Source organism: Enhydra lutris, unplaced genomic scaffold, assembly GCF_002288905.1.
Source record: "Enhydra lutris kenyoni isolate GAN:26980312 unplaced genomic scaffold, ASM228890v2 scaffoldscaffold41, whole genome shotgun sequence".
Taxonomy (NCBI): domain Eukaryota; kingdom Metazoa; phylum Chordata; class Mammalia; order Carnivora; family Mustelidae; genus Enhydra; species Enhydra lutris.
In genome coordinates, this window is record NW_019154125.1 from 17,060,553 (window position 1) to 17,080,753 (window position 20,201).

Genomic DNA, 20,201 nt, shown 5'->3' on the forward strand with positions numbered 1-20,201 from the left:
CTGAATCTTTGTGTGCCTTGACAAATGTTCATGTTTGAATCATGTGTGCATTTACTTGGAGATAATATTCATGTGTGTGTCTGTGTGTGTGGGTAAAACTGGCTACTCAAAAAGCATACCCTCCTACCCTTTCTAGACATGATGAATTTGGCTCAAGCCAAAAACTACATGAAGCTAGGCAAAGACTTGCTGATAAGCATGCATCAGTGACATAGCACAGAACCTTGACCTTGTTATCACACTGTATATATCACAGATGTCTATATTAACATGCCATTTAGGATTTTCAAACATTGAAAGAGTTCAGTATAACTCAGTGCTGAGCAGTGAAAGTTTTTTATTCCATATACTTCAAAAGTAATAGGGTCACCAGCAGTTTACTGTATTTACTAATTAAGAGTGTTGCCTTTTGGAACACTGAAAAGAAATAAAATAAAATAAAATGAAGAAAAAAAAATAATGTTGCCTAAAAAATAAAGGAGATGGGAGTGTAATGTTGTGTTATTACAGTTCCAAAGTTTTCATTCAATTACAGTACATCATGACCATCATTCTAGAGCTGATGATTTATATTGCATTCTAAAGTTGAAATATTCTCTTAGCTCAATAATTATGACTTTTTTCCTAATCTTTTAAGTCTAACAATGTATAGACAGGTTTTATATCACAAGAAAAATATGCATAAAACACTAGAATATTATTTATTAAAAAAGCATGTTGAAATAAGGCACAAAGGCATGAAAAAAGACAAATAGATATAAATTGAGATACAGACAGAGATAAGGATAGGGAGATGGGAGAGAGGGAGGAGGGAGAACACAGAGGTGAGGGAAGAAGGGAAGGAGAAGGAGGGAGAGTGGAGATGAGAGAGAGAGAGAGAGTGGGGAAATGAAAACCTCTGTGACCACTACCACATAAAGAAAGGGGCTAGGAGCCCAGAAATTCCAGCTGTGATTTGCTCAATCATTATGAATCCCCTTCTCACCAAAAGTAACCACAATGCAGACTTCTAACCTAGTTTGTTTTTTTAACCTTATATAAATAGAATCATAGTATATATATTCTCTTGTATCTGGCTTCTTATTTCAACTTTAAGTTTGTGACTCACCCTGCTGCTGAATGTATCTATTGTTCACTCTATTTCAGTGTTCTTTAGAACTCATCACACACATGTACCACAAAACACATATCTATTTTGCTGTAACAGACATCTGAGTAGTTTCCAAATACGAGCTAGCATAAATAATGTTGCTGTGAATATTCTTGAACAAATCTCTGTGTTCCACATGTATACATTTCCATGGCTATATACACCAAGGAGATAAATTTCTGAGTTTTTGTAGGTAATGTTTTTTCCCAAGTGGCTCCTATTGAAAGAAAAAAAATGTGGAACAACTCATTTCTTGCCTACCCACAAGTGCCAGGAAACTAATTTAAGAACAATGTACTTAACAAATGAATCTGAGAGTAATTTACTTAAGAAACAAAATTTTATTCTATGAATATATTTTTCCCATTGAAATTTATCACTATAAAAGAAAAGTTTTTATAACTGAATTTTCTAGTTTCTCAGTGTGGGTGAAATTGAATTATCTGCTAAACCCTGAATTCCCCAGGAGGTTTCTAATATGGCAAATGATGTTTTACAGCAAGCTTTCTTTTCTAAACATTCAGAAAAATACATAAAACCACATTAATGTGAGATATGACCTGGTAATGAGACTATATTTAAGTTTACACATCCAAATCACTGCTGTTCCTTTAAATTGGCCATTTGGGAAAGCTAGGCATTTATAAAAAGAGGAAAGCCTCAATTAAATAGTGATTCATGCAGAGTACCCAGGTGCAGAGTGGGCAGGGCTGGCCTGACCCACCTTCCTGCAGCCCCATCTCCCTCCATGCTGCTACCACAGCAACCCTCTGGAAAGCAAAGCCAGTCCCTTTCCTCCATTGGATAAGACTTTCAGTCTCTTCCCTTTTAATCAGGTCCAAGTCTGAGGACATTTGCCTGGCCCATAAAACCTCAATAACTTGCCTTCAGCATGCATAGCCAGGGTGGTTTTTGTTCAAGCTCACTGCATAAAATGCCACGTGCCTGGCACTCTTTGAAGTGAATGACAAGTATTAACTCACTTACTCCTCAAGTCAACCTATGAAATGGGCACCATTGTTTTTTTTAAGATTTTATTTATTTATTTGACAGGCAGAGATAACAAGTAGGCAGAGAGGCAAGCAGAGAGAGGAGGAAGCAGGCTCCCTGCTGAGCAGAGAGCCCATGTGGAGCTCAATCCCAGGACCCTGAGATCATGACCTGAGCCAAAGGCAAAGGTTTTAACCCACTGAGCCACCCAGGTGTGGGCACCATTATTAATACCCTGTCTTTACAGATGAGGAAATTGAAGTATGAGGAGGAAAATGCCATCGCTCAAGTCACACCACAAGGACAGCACACCCAGCCCATGTGACTCTGGGACTGGGCTTGCAGCCACTGCCCTTGCCTGTCCCCACTACTCCTCACTCATACTCTGCAGTCATGCTGCACCCTAATCTTCTTAACACTTCATCCCTGGCTTCCTCTCCTGCCCATGCTCGCGCTTGTCCTGACAGGCCTCTCCCACTGGCATCCACCTCAGGGTCAGCTTTTGTTCATCTTTGATCCTCTTTGGGCCCCTGTCCTTGGGACTTTATACTTCTCTCTTTGTTAACTTGCCTATTTTAACAAAATTATTATTTTTCATGTCTGTGTCCTCTATTAGAGTGGGAATTTGTTGAGAAATAAAGTGACATTGTATCCAAAATTTCAAGAGTCTGCCTGGGTGCTTGGACCACTTTAGCAATTCAATAAAAAAATTGTTGACTGATTTGATAGAAAGGAAGGAAGGCAAGCAAGAAAAAAGAAGGGAAGGAAGAGCTAAGTTGGAGGTTCAGTAGTGGAAAGTTGAGCCAGAAATGCCTAGGTTTGAATTCCCGTTTCAAATACTCATTAGCTATGAAACAAATAACTAAATCTCCCTGAAACTTCATTTCCAAATGTGTATAATAAGTATTAAGATGACTGACTATTTCTGCAGAATTATTCTAAGAATCAGAGATTATGTAAAGTGACTTGCACACAATAAAAACTATTGTCATTACTATTACTATTTGTAATGCCATTTATGTTGCATAGTGACATTTTATCCCTCTGTGATCTACGTCCTAGATGATGTAAAATCAATTCAGCTCACCTTCAGGAAGAGCAGGGCAATCTCTTCTGTGCCAATAATGCACCATATGCCTAATGCTTTTGTAACTTCACAAAATATTTCAATTGTTTAAGTACATGCTGCCAGGAGCTGGACATTGAGAACTTGTGGAAGTTGCTCTATATTACTCAAGACACTAGAAGACTGCACCATTCACTGTGTCATGTTGCAGTTCTCAACTCGAATGCTCATAGTTAAAAGGTCAGACCCAAACAGATCCTGCACTCAGAGAACCTGGCACATGATACTGCATGTGATGAGGGAACGGTCACTTGTCTCTCCTCCTTGAGGCCCCAGGCAAGCCCAGGGCCCTGGAAGGAGCTGCACACAGTGCAGAGCTGAGCATGTATTATCTTAGAACACTGCTGTGTTGTTCCTACCTTCCTATAAAATGAAGACAAAGCTTATTTTTCTAGGAAACCTCTAGCTCATAAAACACGTGACTACTCATGATTCATTTTGTCATGTTATCAGAATCCACAAGCTCCTTAGCATCACTCCTTAAGCAACTGAAATTTCTATTTGGCAGCAAACAATTGGGAGTAAAATACTCTTAAGTAAGGAATGCACTTGAAGTGCTTCTATACTAGTAATTATACATTTGATGTAAACACAGGTCCAGCTCTTTCCAAAAACTTGATTTATTGTTCGCACTTCCACCTGCGAGAGACAAGTGCTTACAGGAAAAGCCTTGATAAATTTTATTCATCCACGTAGGTGTATATGACATCTCTGGTGGAAAAGGGTATGCAAAGAACATATGCAATGTTGAGTCCTCACTGTGGCAGCTCCTTTCCCAGCTCTGAAATGAAAGGATTAATGCAAACATCTATCACAAATGTTACAAGGTTAATCATTAAAATAACTGCACGAATTCTGAGAGTGATTTTTAAGCATTGGCCATGGATTCAATTTAGCAATTTTTTAGAATGCATAGGACAATTATTTTATAACGTAAATGTGTCTAGGATAAACCAAAAAATATATATATTATATATATATATATTATATATATATATATATTTTCTAAGGACTTTCAAATTGACAACTTTGTACCAATAACATGAGATTTACATGAAAAAGAGAAGTATCTACTACTTTTTAATGAGGAGTTCATAAAGTCTCTCTCTCTCTTTTTTAATTTAACACCCAAATGAACATGACTTTCTGAATTGCTTGTGAATTGGTGAACAAGTCCATATCAGGGTGAATTAGAGAAGCTGGAGGAAAATGAAAAAGCAGAGAAGAAAAAAAGAAATAAAGAAGAAAGAAAAGGTAAGACTGGCAGGTCAAGAAGGAACTGAAGGTGGTGTCCGGGTGCCCATGGATCCCCTGCATAGAGCTCTGCATGCAGCAGCACCAGGGGCATCTACAGTGAGGAGTGGTCACAAGGAATGTTAATTTAGAGTAAATCCCCAAGGGGAGAGCAAACTCAAAGGAAACTTTTGAGAAGACAATGACAGGGGAGGTCAAAACTGTCTGATCAAAGAGTCAGGAGGCAAAAGGTGAACACAGGCTACCCAAGAAAGTTACAAGGACATCTTGGAAAATATTTGACCCATAGGTGATTGGGTAAGACCACCTCTTATGTATTCTCTTATAGTGAAGTTCATTTCTGTCTAAAAGACTAAAAATTAGACATCCAGGTTCTACCTATTATCTGTGCTTTGTTTATGGACGTTACAAGCTGGCCTAACTAAAGCACTAATTAGTTCCAAGGTATAAGTCAATAAAGAAACCTAAAAAGGATGAAGAAAGTGCTCATTTTTTGTAGTAGGACAGAACTTAGTTTGAAGTTCCGCACTACCATTTCCATGGTCAAATAAGATATTAATCTTCAAACTAAGTTCTGAGGGGTGTCTGGGTGGCTCAGTTCATTAAGCGTCTGCCTTGGGCTCAGGTCATGATTCCAGTGTTCTGGGATCAAGCCCCACACCGGGCTCTCTGCTTGCTTGGCAGGGAGCCTGATTTTCCCTGTGCCTGCTGCTCCCCCTGCTTGTGTTCGTTCTCTCTCTCTCTCTCTCTCTCTCCCAAATAAATAAATAAAATCTTAAAAAAATATATAAGTTCTGAAAGTGACCTACCTCATGATGACCATGATTAGTCCATGAATGCCCAGCACACACTGCATGTCAAAAAATTTCTTATAAACTTGACTTAAAACCCTATCTATCTCTATGTCTCTATATCTATATACTATGAGCAAAAGAGAGACAGAGACAGAGAATGAAAGAGAGAGACTGAGATTCATGTCTTGTTATTCACAGTAGTTGTGTTCTATAAAGACACCATGAATACTAAAATAGTGAATATTGAACCACTGCTTCTAAGGAAGATACAAAGTTAGGGTCCAGTGAGTCTCTGGTCACAATATTTTATCAACGTGTCAATACATACCTGATTTATGTGTGTTTCTGTTTAGACACTTATTTAATATATATTATTGATTCATTAATTTTGTACTCAAAGCCAACAGCCCTATAACTTGTGCCTGAATGAAGTTTTCTAACACAGGTATATTCTTGTAGGGCACATCATAGCTGCCCTGCCCTTGAGGCACTCCACAGCACATTGGCACTATGTTTCAGGGCCATTTTACACATGAAAATCTCCAACAAAAAAAACACAAAAATGCAAAAAAAAAATTAAAAAGTGGAACTAGGAAGACCACAAAGAAGACACTAGTTGGCATTCCAAGTGTGGGATTATAAAGTCAAGGTTGCCTCTTTCACCTCAACTGGGAACATATATATCAGTCAAGTCAAAGCTTTGCCACTCACCAAACATCCCCAATGACCTTTATTTGTAACCACTTGCCTTCAGTATATTCTTGGAAAACAGTTTTGCTTTGTTCCTCATCTAGAGCAAATTTCCATGGTCTCAATAAAAAAGTAGTATAGCCACACAACATTCGATTCTTGGTACATGTTAAAGGTGTAGTCTAGGGGTGCCTGGGTGGCTCAGTTGGTTAAGCACATGATTCTTGGTTTTGGCTCAGGTCATGATCTCATGGATGGAGACATGGAGCCCCACCTTGAGTTCTGCACTCAGTGGCAAGTCTGCTTGAAGTTTCCCTCCCTCTGTACCTCCCCACACTCTCTTTCTCATGCTCTTGTGCTTTATCTAAAATAAATAAATAAATAAATAAATCTTTAAAAAAATAAAATAAAAGTACAGTCTATCTTTCATGTGAAGAGAAAATGGTGTGGCAATTTCTAGAGTTAGTAATAACAATAGTCTTAGGGAGATGAGTGTGCAGAAGCAATCTATAAGGAGGTACTCTCTGCACAATGCCCATATGTTCACATTGTTTCCTCCGTTCTTCTAATGCCTAAGATATAGCCACATGGCCCCTTATGATCCTTTAAAAAGTCACGTAGTGTCACTTCAATCACATGCCGGGTCAGAACAATCTCAAGCTTACTGGGATCCACAAGGAGGGAATATAGACCCTACCATTCAATAAGAAGTGTGTCAAGATCACATTATAACAATATAGGTCAGATAGGAAATATTGTTGTGGGCATCATCTGGAAAATATAGTCTGCCACAAGTATTTTCAAGACAGTTAAAGAAAGATGTGTCTCAAATAGGAGTTAATGATCACCTATGTCGTGTTACTGTTAACCTGTTAGATAAGAACTGAGACTTAACTATTAACATTTTGCTGAGTGAGATTTATTGGTGACGCAGACAAGAGCTGCTTAGAGTGGAGTAGTCAAAAGAGGGCACGGAAGGAATGAAACTGGAGACAGTGAACAGAAACAACTCTGTTAGGACTTTCCTTCAAAGGACAAAAAAAGAAGGGATAAATAGTAGCTAAAGGTAATAGGTCAAATGAAAGTTTGATTTTGATTTTTTTTTTTTTTGAGATGGGAGATATTACAAGATGCTTCTGAAGGGCTTAATACAGTATTAAGGGAAGATTTGTTGATACAGGACTAAGATAATCTTTGAAATTTTTATTGAGTATGTGAGAAAAGACAATATCTAATGCACAAGTGGAAGGGCTATTGTTTTATATGAACATTTACCCATAGCTACAAGAGGGCAGGAAAAGAACATGGACACATGTGTAGTCAGACTGGTAGATATAGTGGTGGAGGCAGGTGGATGTTTTCTTTTCTCAGTAAAAAGTCATCAACTGACAATGAGGTATTAGCAATTTGAAAAAAGAGGAAAAGATGTAACACACTCATCTAGGGAAATGTAATACAATTTCTAGTTAGTAGAGAGTCATCTAAAATTGTTGGTTGTTTTCCTCCTTCCTTACTGAGGTGCCCTGGTAAAGACATGGACTAGGTAGAACTGGATACAACCAGGCTTAGGGGTTAGCCAGAGCAATATGAAGATGAGAAAGAGCAAGGAGACTAATAGAGGATAAAAATAAGAATAATTATAATGGTGGATTACAGAATTTAAACTGGTTATGAAAGGAGAGGACATTCAGATGGTGAGTCAGAAAGAAAGATAATAGAGTCAGGGGATTTTAAACCCTAGTAGGGCCAAAGTGACCAGAATGGAAATTCTTTGGCAGCATATGTTAGAAAGATTAAATAGGTAGAGGGAAAGTAGGACTCTTGAACTTTAAATAATGGGAGGTGTTGAGCAGACCTAGATATGGGCATCAGAGGCAGATGAGGAGTGAAAACAGGATCACTGGAGGATCTGAGGAGCCAGAATGTTTGAGTCATCATCCATGTGGATTCTGAAACCCAAAGTAATGATGACTGTTGTGGTGTCAGGATTGACTATAAGCTAGGTGTTAACATCTTCAAGGACCAGCATAGGTGCATGACTAGAGAGACTGTAGCTTGCTGAAATGAGGATTAGAGAGGAAATAAAATAGCTTGATGACAATGTCCAAAGCCTACGCTTTACCACTATAAGAGTGGTAAGAGTGACAGTAATCTGAAAGTGGCAATGAGGAGCAAGGGGAAACATTTAACATTTGATACAAATATGCAAATGTGTTTATAATAAGCAATGTAAGTCATGGAAAACAAATTTGTCTTTAGTTTCCTCTACCCTCCCTTTTCTTAGGTATGATAACCTCCTTGAGGTAACAATGATCAAAGCCATCAGAATGTCCACTTTACACCTCTGAAAGTCTTAATAGGTGAATCTATTGAACAGGGTCATAATGCTTACCCTTATAGAATGCACTGGTGAACTGAGTGATTGACTGATTGATTGCTTGATTAACAGTTATCACTGAAGTTTTCATGGATGTTAGGCACTATTTGAGGCACAGAGACAGGGCAGTAAAAGTTAAGTGATAGTGCTATACTCATGGAACTTACATCCTAGTTGTGGAAACCACACTCTACAAATGTAAAGACAAAAGTAAGCATAATATAAATTTAGATTGTGATGATTAGTGCTAGGAAGAAATTAAATAAGAAACTGTAATGGAGAACAGCACTTGAAGTGGAGTGGGTTCAGGGAAAGAATTTTCAAGCAGGTGACACTTTTACAATAAATGAATTACAATTGCTGAAATACAGTAGATGCTAAATAGATTAAAACTGTATTGATAATATAATGTATATAATGTTACAATGTATATAATGTTGGTTACCTACTTATACTGTGTTTTATTTTATTATTTTTTTTAATCAGAGGGGGAGATGAACCATGATAGACTGTGGACCTGAGAAACAAACTGAGGGTTTTAGAGGGGAGGGGGTGGGGTTGGGTGAACCTGGTGGTGGGTATTAAGGAGGGCATGTATTGCATGGAGCACTGGGTGTGGTACCTAAAGAATGAATCTTGGAACACTGAAAAAATAAAATCATATTAAAAAATAAATAAAGATTTCATTTGTTTATTTGACACAGAGAGAGATAACAAAAGAGGGAATACAAGCAGGGGAAGTAAGAGAGGGAGAAGCAGGCTTCCCGCTGAGCAGGGAGCCCAATGTAGGGCTCAATCTCAGGACCCTGGGATCATGACCTGAGCCGAAAGCAGACACTTAATGACTGAGGCATCCAGGTGCCCCTATACTGTGTTTTAAAGAATAATAGACTTTTAAATGACACTAAAATGAACAACCTTAGTTTTACATATCATTTTACATTTATAAAAACTAATATAAAAAATCAAACTTTAAGCAGAGGTGATGTTGTACCTAAAGTTCCATCATGAAAGCTTGAGTCCATGTCCAGTTTATTCATGCCTAACACCATTCTCTCTCTCAGAGCAGCAGACTGTATTAGAACTTTTTTTATATTCTGAGACTGCTAAATCTTACTTAAGGCAATTAAGAACATCACTAAAGACTTTAATAGAAAAAGTTGCTGAAAAGTGGAAGCAGGGTAAGAACCCCCTCAACAAACCTGGCATGCATCATTCTGTTACCACATCAGTGTCCTCTTTTTCCTTTAGTTTTCCTCTTGAGCATAAAAATATGTGTGCTGCCACTGGCTGGGCCTCACACTAAGAGGAATTCCTGTGAGATTAACAACACTCAACTTAAAGAAGACTATTGATTACTAGAGAGAGGTAATACCTAGATTAATGATACTAGTTCTGTGAGCTCAGTTATATATTTTTTCATGTGTATAAACACCAAAATGTGTAATTAAGAGATGGATTATATGTAAATGTCTCTCTTGCTTTTGTTAACTCCTAAATGTCTGGGAGCTGCTCTGTTTAGTGAGACAGACTTAATACTAAAGGGCAGATGTGAATTTTCCCTTCACCTTAACTCAACAAAACATGGTCATCTCCAATCATTAGGGAATGGCCAAGCGTAGGTCCCCATTTCCTATTTATATTTATCCTAACTAACATTTGCCAGCTTTAAGTTGTCCGTAAAACTATTATAATATTGGTTTGCATGAGCTTTTCATCCTGTGGTTGGAGCTTTGTTTATCTTGGCTTCTGAAGTCTCACCTTCAACTGGCACTTTGCAAAGAGGAAGCATGTTCTTTACCCACATAACAACAGGTGGACAAATGGCTTCCCCATTCCACTCCCCCATTCAACTATAGAGCTGAAAGGATTGCAAAACTTTCCAGAATTTAGTACATTGTATGTTCTACCTGATTGAATGACATCACAATAGTATATTAGAATAGTCAGTTAATCAAAATTAAAATGGGACTCACAAAATAGGTCCAAGGGTGACCTCCAGTTATTTCAAGCTAGAGTAGCTCTATTCTACCAGGCCCTCCCCTTTACAACTAAAAACAAAACAAAACAAAAAAAAACAAAAACAAAACTTAGTCTTAACACAAAAAAACAAGCATATGTAGACTCTGAAAGATGAAAAGAAGGAAGACACTCTAAGAAACTCAGCACTTGAAGAAAAACACAGCAAAGAGTCCACTTGGTTTCCTGATTGCCTCCCATATATTTTAGGGTGTTATAGAAGCTTCCAATCCAAAACCACTGGAAACAGAAAAAGACTTCCAGGAAAGCTTGTTTTCCTGGCCAAAGAGCCAGGAAGAGGGTGGCCCAATAGAAAACTTTTTTGATAATATGTCCTCTACTGCAGGTATACACCAGTAAAGAGCCATACCCTTTTTCTCTCCCTCTATTTCCATGTTTTCAGTAGGACAAAAGTGGGTTTGAAATTCCATATCCCCTCCTGCTTTGTGGTGCTCAAATTCCCCTGCTGGGGCAGTGTCAGCAGGACTAACTAGGGAGAGAAACTTCCATTCTCCACCAGGGAATTAGTCTCAGGAACAAGGCAGAACACAGCAAATGTCCAACGTCTGTGTTGTTAGAATTTGAGAAGGAGAAGAGTAAGGAAGTGAGGCTAGAAGAGTTTCAAAGAAATAATAAATGCAGACTTCCCAAGTGTGGGAGGTGAAAGATAGGAACTATATTTTCAAAAAGCTGAGCCAACCTCCAACAGGACGAGCCCATGGAAACCCATGCCAATTCACCTCATAATTAAATGTCTGAAAACTAAAGGCAAAGAAGAAATTGAGAGCAACCAAATAAATGACTTATCTCTGTAGAAGAACCCCAACTTGAATGACATCAGATTTCTTATTCCAAACCATGGAGATTAAAAGGAATGGATACAATATTTATTTAAGTATTGGGAAAAAAAGAAAAGAAATGTCAACCATTAATTCAATATCCAGTGAAAATATCCTTCAGCAATGAAGGGGAAAGAAGCACTCTCTCACAAAGTAAGACAAAGATGGCCTGCTGCTAGCAAACTTGCCCTTGAAGAATAGAGAAAGGAAGTTCTCTAACACAGTAAAGGAATATGAGACTGCTCATCTCTTCAGAAAGGAAAGAAAACCAATGGAATGAGTAAAAATAGGGGTAAATATAAAAGAATTTCTTAAATCATATTTGATGTTTAAATCAAAATATGTAATACCATCTGATGTGGCCCTAAGTGCATATATGGAAAAATACTTAAGTTTCTTGCTTTTTAAGAGTATAAAGTGTAGGAGCCCCTGGGTGGCTCAGTCGGTTAAGCATATGCCTTCAGCTTGGGTCACGATTCCAGGGACCTGAGGTGGAGCTCTGGATCAGGCTTCCTGCTGGGTGGGGAACCTGCTTCTCCCTCTCCCTCTTCCTCTGTGGTTTCCCCTGCTTGTGCTTGCTCTCTTTTTCTCTTTCTCTAATTAATAAATAAAATATTTTAAAAAACTGTAAAGGGTAATGAATGGGACCTAAATGGAAATATGGTTGCTACACTTCATTTGGGGTAAAAGATCAATACCAGTAGATATATTATGTGTATTGTAATACCTAAAGCAACCACTAATTAAAATGTAAGATGTGACATACTCAAAAACATGATCAATAAATAAAAGTGGAATCCTTAAAGTTTTTGCAACACCCACAAAAAGCCAAGAAAATAGAAACCAAGGAATGAGAAAGGGAAACAAACAGAAAACAAGTAATGAAATGGCCTACTTGAAAACTAACATTCCAGTAGTAACCTTCAAGTGTCTTAAATATACCTAATCAAAAGGGAGAAATTAGCAAGAAAGGACATAAAAATATATATAATATGCTGTCTTCAAGAAATTTGTCTCCTGCTCCCAGAATTTGTCAGGGCAAGAGCTGTTGAGTGTTTCCCCTGAGTGTGCAAAGGATCTGCAAGTGAGGTAGCTTCTTTGGGTCTTCCTCATTTCTGTGGGGTTGCTGGGGACCTTAGCAGGAAAGACCTGGAGATGGACCACCAGATTCCTGTGGTGCTGCAGAGAGATTAAGACACTCACCAAGACAGACATGTGTCTGTTCACATCAAGGAACAGAAGGTGAAGAACACTACAGAAGGATGTTCCAGAGAACCCATCAAAGCTGCCCATTAAAGAAAAGTTCTTCTTAAAACACTGGAAGGACCTACAGAGTTCAAAGGAGCTTATAACACTGCTATTCAGGTGGTACATATGAAAACTACATGGGGAAACTCTTCATTTTCTTGGGAAGTTTGGAATTATCCCAAGAATTTGAACGGAAATGTCAAAGGGCATGAAGTGTGAAGCACTCATTTCCACAAGATTTTAGCTTGAGAGAAACAACCAAAGAGCTGAGTAGTGATGTGCTGCAGGTCTCAGATAGAAGTTGCTCCTTTAGCACGTGGTTTCTGGAATGAAGATATGGGGAGCAGAACCACAAGAAATAAACACTTGTTGCTGCTTGGACACATGACTTGCATTGGCCAATGGAACATGACTAGAAGTTGTGTGTGCTATTCCTAGTAGAGGATTCGAGAGCCATTGCTGCTTCCAGTTCTGTGCCTTTATTCCTAATAACAATATGTCTTTATTAGCAGTCTGGAACCCAAATTGAAGAAGATGCATGGGGCAATGCCATAGCCAGCCCATAGCCAAAATGTCCTATGAATGTCCACACCTTTATTGTTAGAAGCCAAAGAAGAAAAAGGAAGGAAGGAAGGAAGGAAGAAAGGAAGGAAGGGAGGAAGGGAGGAAGGAGAATAAAATAGAGTAGAATAGAATAGAATTACACTTCAATACAATGACAAAGGGAGTAGAAAGTTAAAAGGTGGTTAAGTATTTGCCATGCAACACTAAGAACAAAAGAAAAAAGTAGGAGTGGCCATATTAACATATAATACAATGTATGTCAGGGAAAAAGAAAATTATTAGAGGCAAAGAAGGATATGACATATGGCTTGTTATGGATTGAATTATGACCCTCTTCAAAAAGATAGAATCAAGTCCTCATGTTTGGTACCTGTGAATGTGACCTTATTTGGAAATAAGATATTTACAGGTATAATCGACTTAGGAGATGGTGTTTCTGGGGTGCTTGGTTGCCTTTGGCTCAGGTCATGATCCCAAGGTTCCCTGTTCAGCAGGAAGTCTGCTTCTCCCTCTTCCTCTGCACCCCCCATCCACACTCTCACTTTCACTCTCTTAAATAAATAAATAAATCTAAGAGAGAGAGAGAGAGAGAGAGAGAGAGAGAGAGATGGTATTTCTGAATTAAGAAGGATCTAATCCAATGTGACTGGCATCCCTATAAGAACAGGGAAATTTAGACACAGACAGACACACATGGAGAATACCAAGTGACAGCAGAGGCAGACAGCAAAGTGATGAATGCACAACTCAAGGAACTCCAGCCACTGGCAAACGCTTGAGAGACAGAAGGAAAGCAGGAAAAGATTCTTTCTGACAGCCTTCAAAGGGAGCATGGCATGCCAACCATTTGGTTTTGGACTCCTAACCCTCAGGACTTTGAAAAATAAATCTCTGTTCTTTTAAGCCACTAGTTTGTGGGAGTTTGTTATGCAGCCTAGGAAACTGATATACTGGTAAAATGTTCAATACATGGATCCAAAATATATATGCACCAAACAACGGAGCCTCAAATTCATGAGGCAAAAACCCACAGAGTCCTCCGTCTACATAATTTTGTTCATTTCAAGAATGTTATAAGCATTGATTCATACAGTATGTAACTTTCCCTTGCACCCACCATTCATCAGCTGGATCTATCTTTTCATTTGGATCTGACCTAGTCACTTCTCAACATTGCAGTGGTAAATGTGGGCTGCTCCCAACATCCATATTTTTCAGTCATACAACTTATTTTATTTGTGAATAGTATAATTCCCTTTTGAAAATCCAAATTCAAGTCTCTATTGTTTGATAGAAGCACACCAAATAATAATTCCAAATGTTTATCTGGGCACATAGGATATTCCAAATAAATAATTAAAATTTTTTCTGTGGATTAAAATATTCTTTGGCTAACCTAGCTGCTAAATAGGTTATTTTAAAGTCCACATTCAAGCATGTTGTCGGAAACTAATAGCCCCCACAAAGAATATATTTGAATTTAAATTTTAAATCTTTAATTTTTTGAGGTCCTTACCTAAATTATAAGTTTCAAGAAGTATTGCTGTATTTACAGAGTATAGAATAGTAGCTGACATGAATGCTCACATTAATACTTGATGAATATATGAATGAAAATGAGAATGGATTGCATTAATAATTTTTAAGTGTAATACTATTCTTCAGTAACATACTTGATGTGATTCAGATTTATTTTCTTTTACTTACTAAGTGCAATAGGTTCAGAAATCTCTTAAATTAGACTGCCTTTAATCAGAATGTGCTGTTAAATATAATCAGTAATATTAATATTATTAAGAAAGTTTATAAAAGAACTATTGAGAGCTTACCATATGTCAGTTCAGTTTTCAGTACTTATGTTTATTATCTCATCTAATCCTTACAACAATCCAAGGAAATAGTAATGTCATTATGTCCAGTTTATATGAAAATATCAAGATTTTAAGTGTTTGACTAAATTGTTCCAAGTCACACAGCAAGTAAATGGCAGAGCTTCTTATGTATGGTAGTTGTATGTTCAATTTTATAAGAAACTGCCAACCTGTTTTGCAGAGTGGTCATATCATTTTACATTCCCACCAGCAAAGCATGAGTGATCCAATTTCTCTCTGTCATCACAAGCACTTGATGTTGTTACCATTTTTCGTTCTAAAGGCAAAGAAGGGTATGACATACTGCTTATTGTGGGTTGAATTATGATGCCCCCCCAAAGATATAATCTAGTTTTAATGCCTAGTACCTGTGAATGTGTTCTGTTACCATAAAAGTGAGCGATGTTGAACATCCTATCGTGTGCTTATCTTCCATCTGCATATCCTCTTTATCAAAATGGTCTGTTCATGTCTTACCAATTGTCTAATGGATTGTCTATTTTATTGTTGTGCTTTGAGAGTTCTTTATATATTTTAGATATGAATCCTTTGCTGGATATATACTGGATACTCATGCTTTTTTGGAATCTAATCCTTTGTTGCAAATATTTTCTCCAAGTTGGTAGCCTCTTTTATGTTTTTTGTTTGTTTGTTTGTTTTTTCCCATGATTTTTATAGGGTCTTTTACAGAGGAAAAGTTCTTAATTTTTATGAAGTCTAATTTATCAATTCCATCTTGATTTTTTTATAGTGAGTTTTAGGATGTTGCTTCATATGTTCTTCTTAGTCATTGCTGCAAGTATTATAGTATGTATACATGCAGAAGTTATCACGGTCTACTGGTATGGATATTTTACCAACTCTAGTGAACTTTAGAAACCATATGTCCACGTAGGTCTCTCAACTCACTCACTTTTTCAATACAATTCCCTTAGGTATTTCTTCAACATATAGTGAACATCATTCAGATGGTTTTATAAATTTTGCCTCACTTATCAAATATGATTTAGGTAAATCATAAGAAGAGTCTACTATATTGTATGATTCTTCTTTCTGAAGTTCTGAGAACTGCTTAACAGTATTTTCTCTCTGCTTAGAGAACTTCTAGTACTCATTCTCTAAGGGCTGGTTTGCTAGCAACAAATGCTCTTAATTTTCTTCTTTCCCTCTTTCTTTCTTGAATGATGTTTTTGCCAGGTATAGAATTTATAGCTTACGATTCTTTTCCTTCAGTAGTTATAAAGGTTGTACCACTTCTTTCTGGCCTCCATGTTTTCAGACAAGAAATTTGCTGTCAGTCAAAGTGGTGTTTCCCCTGGCTGGTTTTTAAGATTTTTTTTTCTTTGCCTTTCATTTTCAGACATTTGATTATGAGGTGTATTGGCATGGATTTCCATGGGTTCATCCTATTGAAGTTTGGCTCAGCTTTTAAAAAATGTAGTTTATGTCTTTCACCTTTCATATTTAGGAAGTCTGCATCCATTATTTCTCTGAAACTCTTTCAGCCCACTCTCTTACTCCTCTCCCTCTGGGACTCCAATAACACAGATGTTGGAACTTCACTATTTTCTGCCTCATCCTGAGATCTTTCCCTTTTTACCCCCTATTTTTCTCTCCTTTGTTCAGATTGGGCAAATACTACTGATCTATCATTAAGTACAGTAATTCTATCTTCTTCCATCTCCAGACTGATATTGAGCCCAACTATGTGTTTTTATTTTTGCTGTTGTATTTTTCAGCTTTATAATTTCCATTTGGTTCTTTCTAAAACTGTTCTTCTTTTGCTTCTATAATTTCTACTTCTATTTCTCATTTATTTTAAAAGCATTTTAAATTGCAAGTTAAAGCATTTTTATGATGGCTATTTTAGAGCTTTTTTCAGCTAATCCCAAGGTTTAATTCAGTTCCATGTTCTTCCTGTTGACCACCTTTTTTCATTCTATTTGTTATTTTTCGTGATTCTTTGTCTAACAGGTGATTTTTTATCGTATCCTGATTTTTTATCTAGTTATTGGGGGTTTCTGGGTCCTATTCAAATCCTCCATTTTGACAAGAGGTCACCCCTCTAGGCTAACTAGCAGGTCCTCAATAATTTTGTGGGCTGTGGCTCCAGTGACAATTTAAGTTCAGAGTCCTTGTGGTGTTATTTTGGTCTGGTTGGCTTGTCTGGGATCACTGGTGCTCCATCACAGATCCCTTTTGGTGCTTGCTGAGTGTGCAGAATAAGCCCCCTAGACTAAGAAGCATGGGATCTCTAGAAGGGGATGGGGTCTCAGGCCTCTGGGACAAAGAACACTTCCCAGGCTAGTGCTTATTACGACAAAATAGCTCCACTGCTTCTCCCTTATTCCTAAGGAGGAAAGAGAAGTCTCAAGTTTAGCCTGGCAGAGAGTATTACTCTCAGTGAGTGCCTGCTTATCATGGTTGAATCAACCGTTTGTTGGCTATCTAGTTGCCTAGTGTGTGCAGTGGTGGAAGGAAGTCCTGCCCTTGGGCTTGAAGAGTGCTTCTGTGTCTGGGCATCTGTTGTAGTGGTTCTGCCTGGGCCCACAGTGCCTCTCTAGTAAAGGAGAGAGGGTTTCCAAGGTTGGGTGAGGGTGTCTTCATCCGTGAGGATAAAGAGTGTTTATTGACATCTTATCTGTTGGTGCCTTCCACTGGGGCAAGGAGAAGGTCTCAGGCCCATTTTGGAAGGAAACCCTGTCTCCTGTTCTCTCAGTGTCAGTATGGTTCTTCAAAGACACACTTGTAGTTACCATGGGCTGATGTATCATCCAGGAAGGAAGTAGCACACATGGGTCTCTTTCTGTTGGGTGGGGTCCTAAGCCCCCTGCACTGGGCTACTCTGGATCCCTGTGTCCCAGACTAATCTGTTTCTCTCTTTCTATTCTAAAGTTCTCCTGTGACTGCATTTGTGTTGCTTCTAGAGTTTATAGTTGAACTTGTGGACATGAGCAGGGATGAGCCAATACTCTCTTGTCTAGACCAGAAGACCTGGAATTCAGTTTTAAACATTTAGAAATTAAAATTGAATATAGCCATGCTATGGGAGATGTCAAAATTGCTGCTAAGAAGATATGGCATTATAGTATGAGTGTCTGTGAAACCAAAAATGAAAATTTGGAAACTATCTGCATAGAGGTGGTACTGAAGTCATGTTTCCCTCAAAGATCTTAGTCACTAAGGAAAAGATGGAACACAGAGTCCCAGAAAGATGACACAACAGTGAGCAACTAATAGTATACATTACCATTATTTTAAGCATATGTATTATACACAATGAATGTGTAATAGTTCATATAATTAAGAAAATTTACAAAGATCATGTGGAGCATAAGTGGACATATTTTTCTTACATGCCCACCTATATTGCCTTTATCAACTGCATATCAAGGAAGAGAGAGGCTGCTTCCCATCTCCATGAGGATCTCTGATTAGACCAGGACAATATACTACAGGAAAACAGAAGAAAATCTTGACCTACCCAATGAAGCAGATTTAAACCAAAGTCAACCCTATGTATCTCTTTCTGAGTTTAGTAATTCCTTCTCTATCTTGCTGAGTGGGAAAGGTGTTTATCCAGAAAGCAACAGTTACAAAGGAAGCAATAAAAAGTACACACATTTCTAAATGCTTATGGTACTCATCGGTCCAGCAGCTTACACTCAGTATATGCCCTAAACAGACTAAAAGATAGGACACAATGCCAGCTGACTTTTGCAGACACTGCCTTATCATGTGCCCCCATGAGAAACTAAAAACATTTATGGAGTACAACCATAGTCTGGTTTCTAACACAGATTCATGCTTGATTGTTACAGTCTGAACCTTGGGATTTCCATCTCTAACAAGCTTGTGGTTCATGATTCTACCCAGTCCTTATCTGTTACGGGAAGTTTGACAAAAGTATCAGGCATACAATAGCTGCAAACACATTTCTGGAGCTCCCTTTCAGTGTCCCAGAACCTCAAGAGCTGTGTGGAAATTTCCAAACATGGGATGTTTTCCACTATTACTTACAACCCAAAGTATCCACTGTACAGAAGGCTATATACAATGAAATACCATGTCATTTCCACACATGCCCAATCACTGCCCTCTGGGTATCATATAGGTATCCAATAAATTAGAGTGTGACAAGAAATAATTGTTATTGTAGAACACTTTTAGCAGCATGTTAAAATATGTTTGATCATTTATGTTTGACAAGGATTTTTGCTTTAATTTTCTAACAAGTAAATTCATTTTCCTCTTTTCTCTCTGACCATTTCCAAATCTGCGGTGGAGGTAGGGGGCTGGGGAGGAGAAAGGTATGTGGATAACCAGCACCCACCACACTGTAGTAGCCCTGTTTCCAGAGATGTTTTTCATAGAGAATGGAGGCAGGTGGGGAGGGGGAGGGAATAGAGAGAAAGGGGTTCTCTCCAGAGTCTGTACCTGCTGTTGTGTGGCAATCAATACCACAGCTGATCTGTCTAAACACCTTCCCTCAAGTGCTCACTTCACACAAGGAAATCGTTAAAGCAAGACCCACGAGAGCATTTGTTTTGAAAACAGAATGACAGAGCTCACCACTGGCCAAAAGCCCTTTAGACACTAAGCTCTTTATTTACCTGTTGCTCTGACTAACTGAGAGGCGGGGCGCTGCCCACTTTACGATAACATGACTAACGGGGCGTCCTGCCTGGACTTGAAGCCTCATACCTGTTTTCCTCTCTCCACATACTTGTGTGCCCCCCGCCCCGCCCGCACGCCAGGCCTCTGCGAGACGGTCTGCGGAGGCAGGATGCCCACTGGGCGAGCAGAGGAAACAAAGCCTGCTCAGAGAGGACCGCCGCCCCAGGCCGCCTAATTACAAGTCCCTGCACTGCCTGACGTTCCTCAGCTGACAAGCCCGGACTGTGCTGAGACCTTCAAGTGAACCGCGCGCAAAGGCGCATGTCACATGGCTCACACCAGGAGAGACCGGCTCAGTCCTCCGTGCCCCCGCCTTAAGGCTGGCAACCTGGGGGCCAGAGGAGGGTGGGCACAAGGAGGACAGAGCACTTTGTTCCTCTAGATGATCACATTTTTGCTCAGGATTTATGTAGCTCTGGTAGAATCCTTGGAAGGGGTTCAGAGCATGCATTTCAATTCTCCTTCATTAACAAGCAAGTGCAGATCAGAACCCTTCTAGGAGTTCTTTGCATACTGAAATTTACTTCAGCAACTTGCTCTTGCCTTTTTGCTTCTGTATCAGCTGTGTAGACTTTTAGACACATCGGATACTCACACAATTT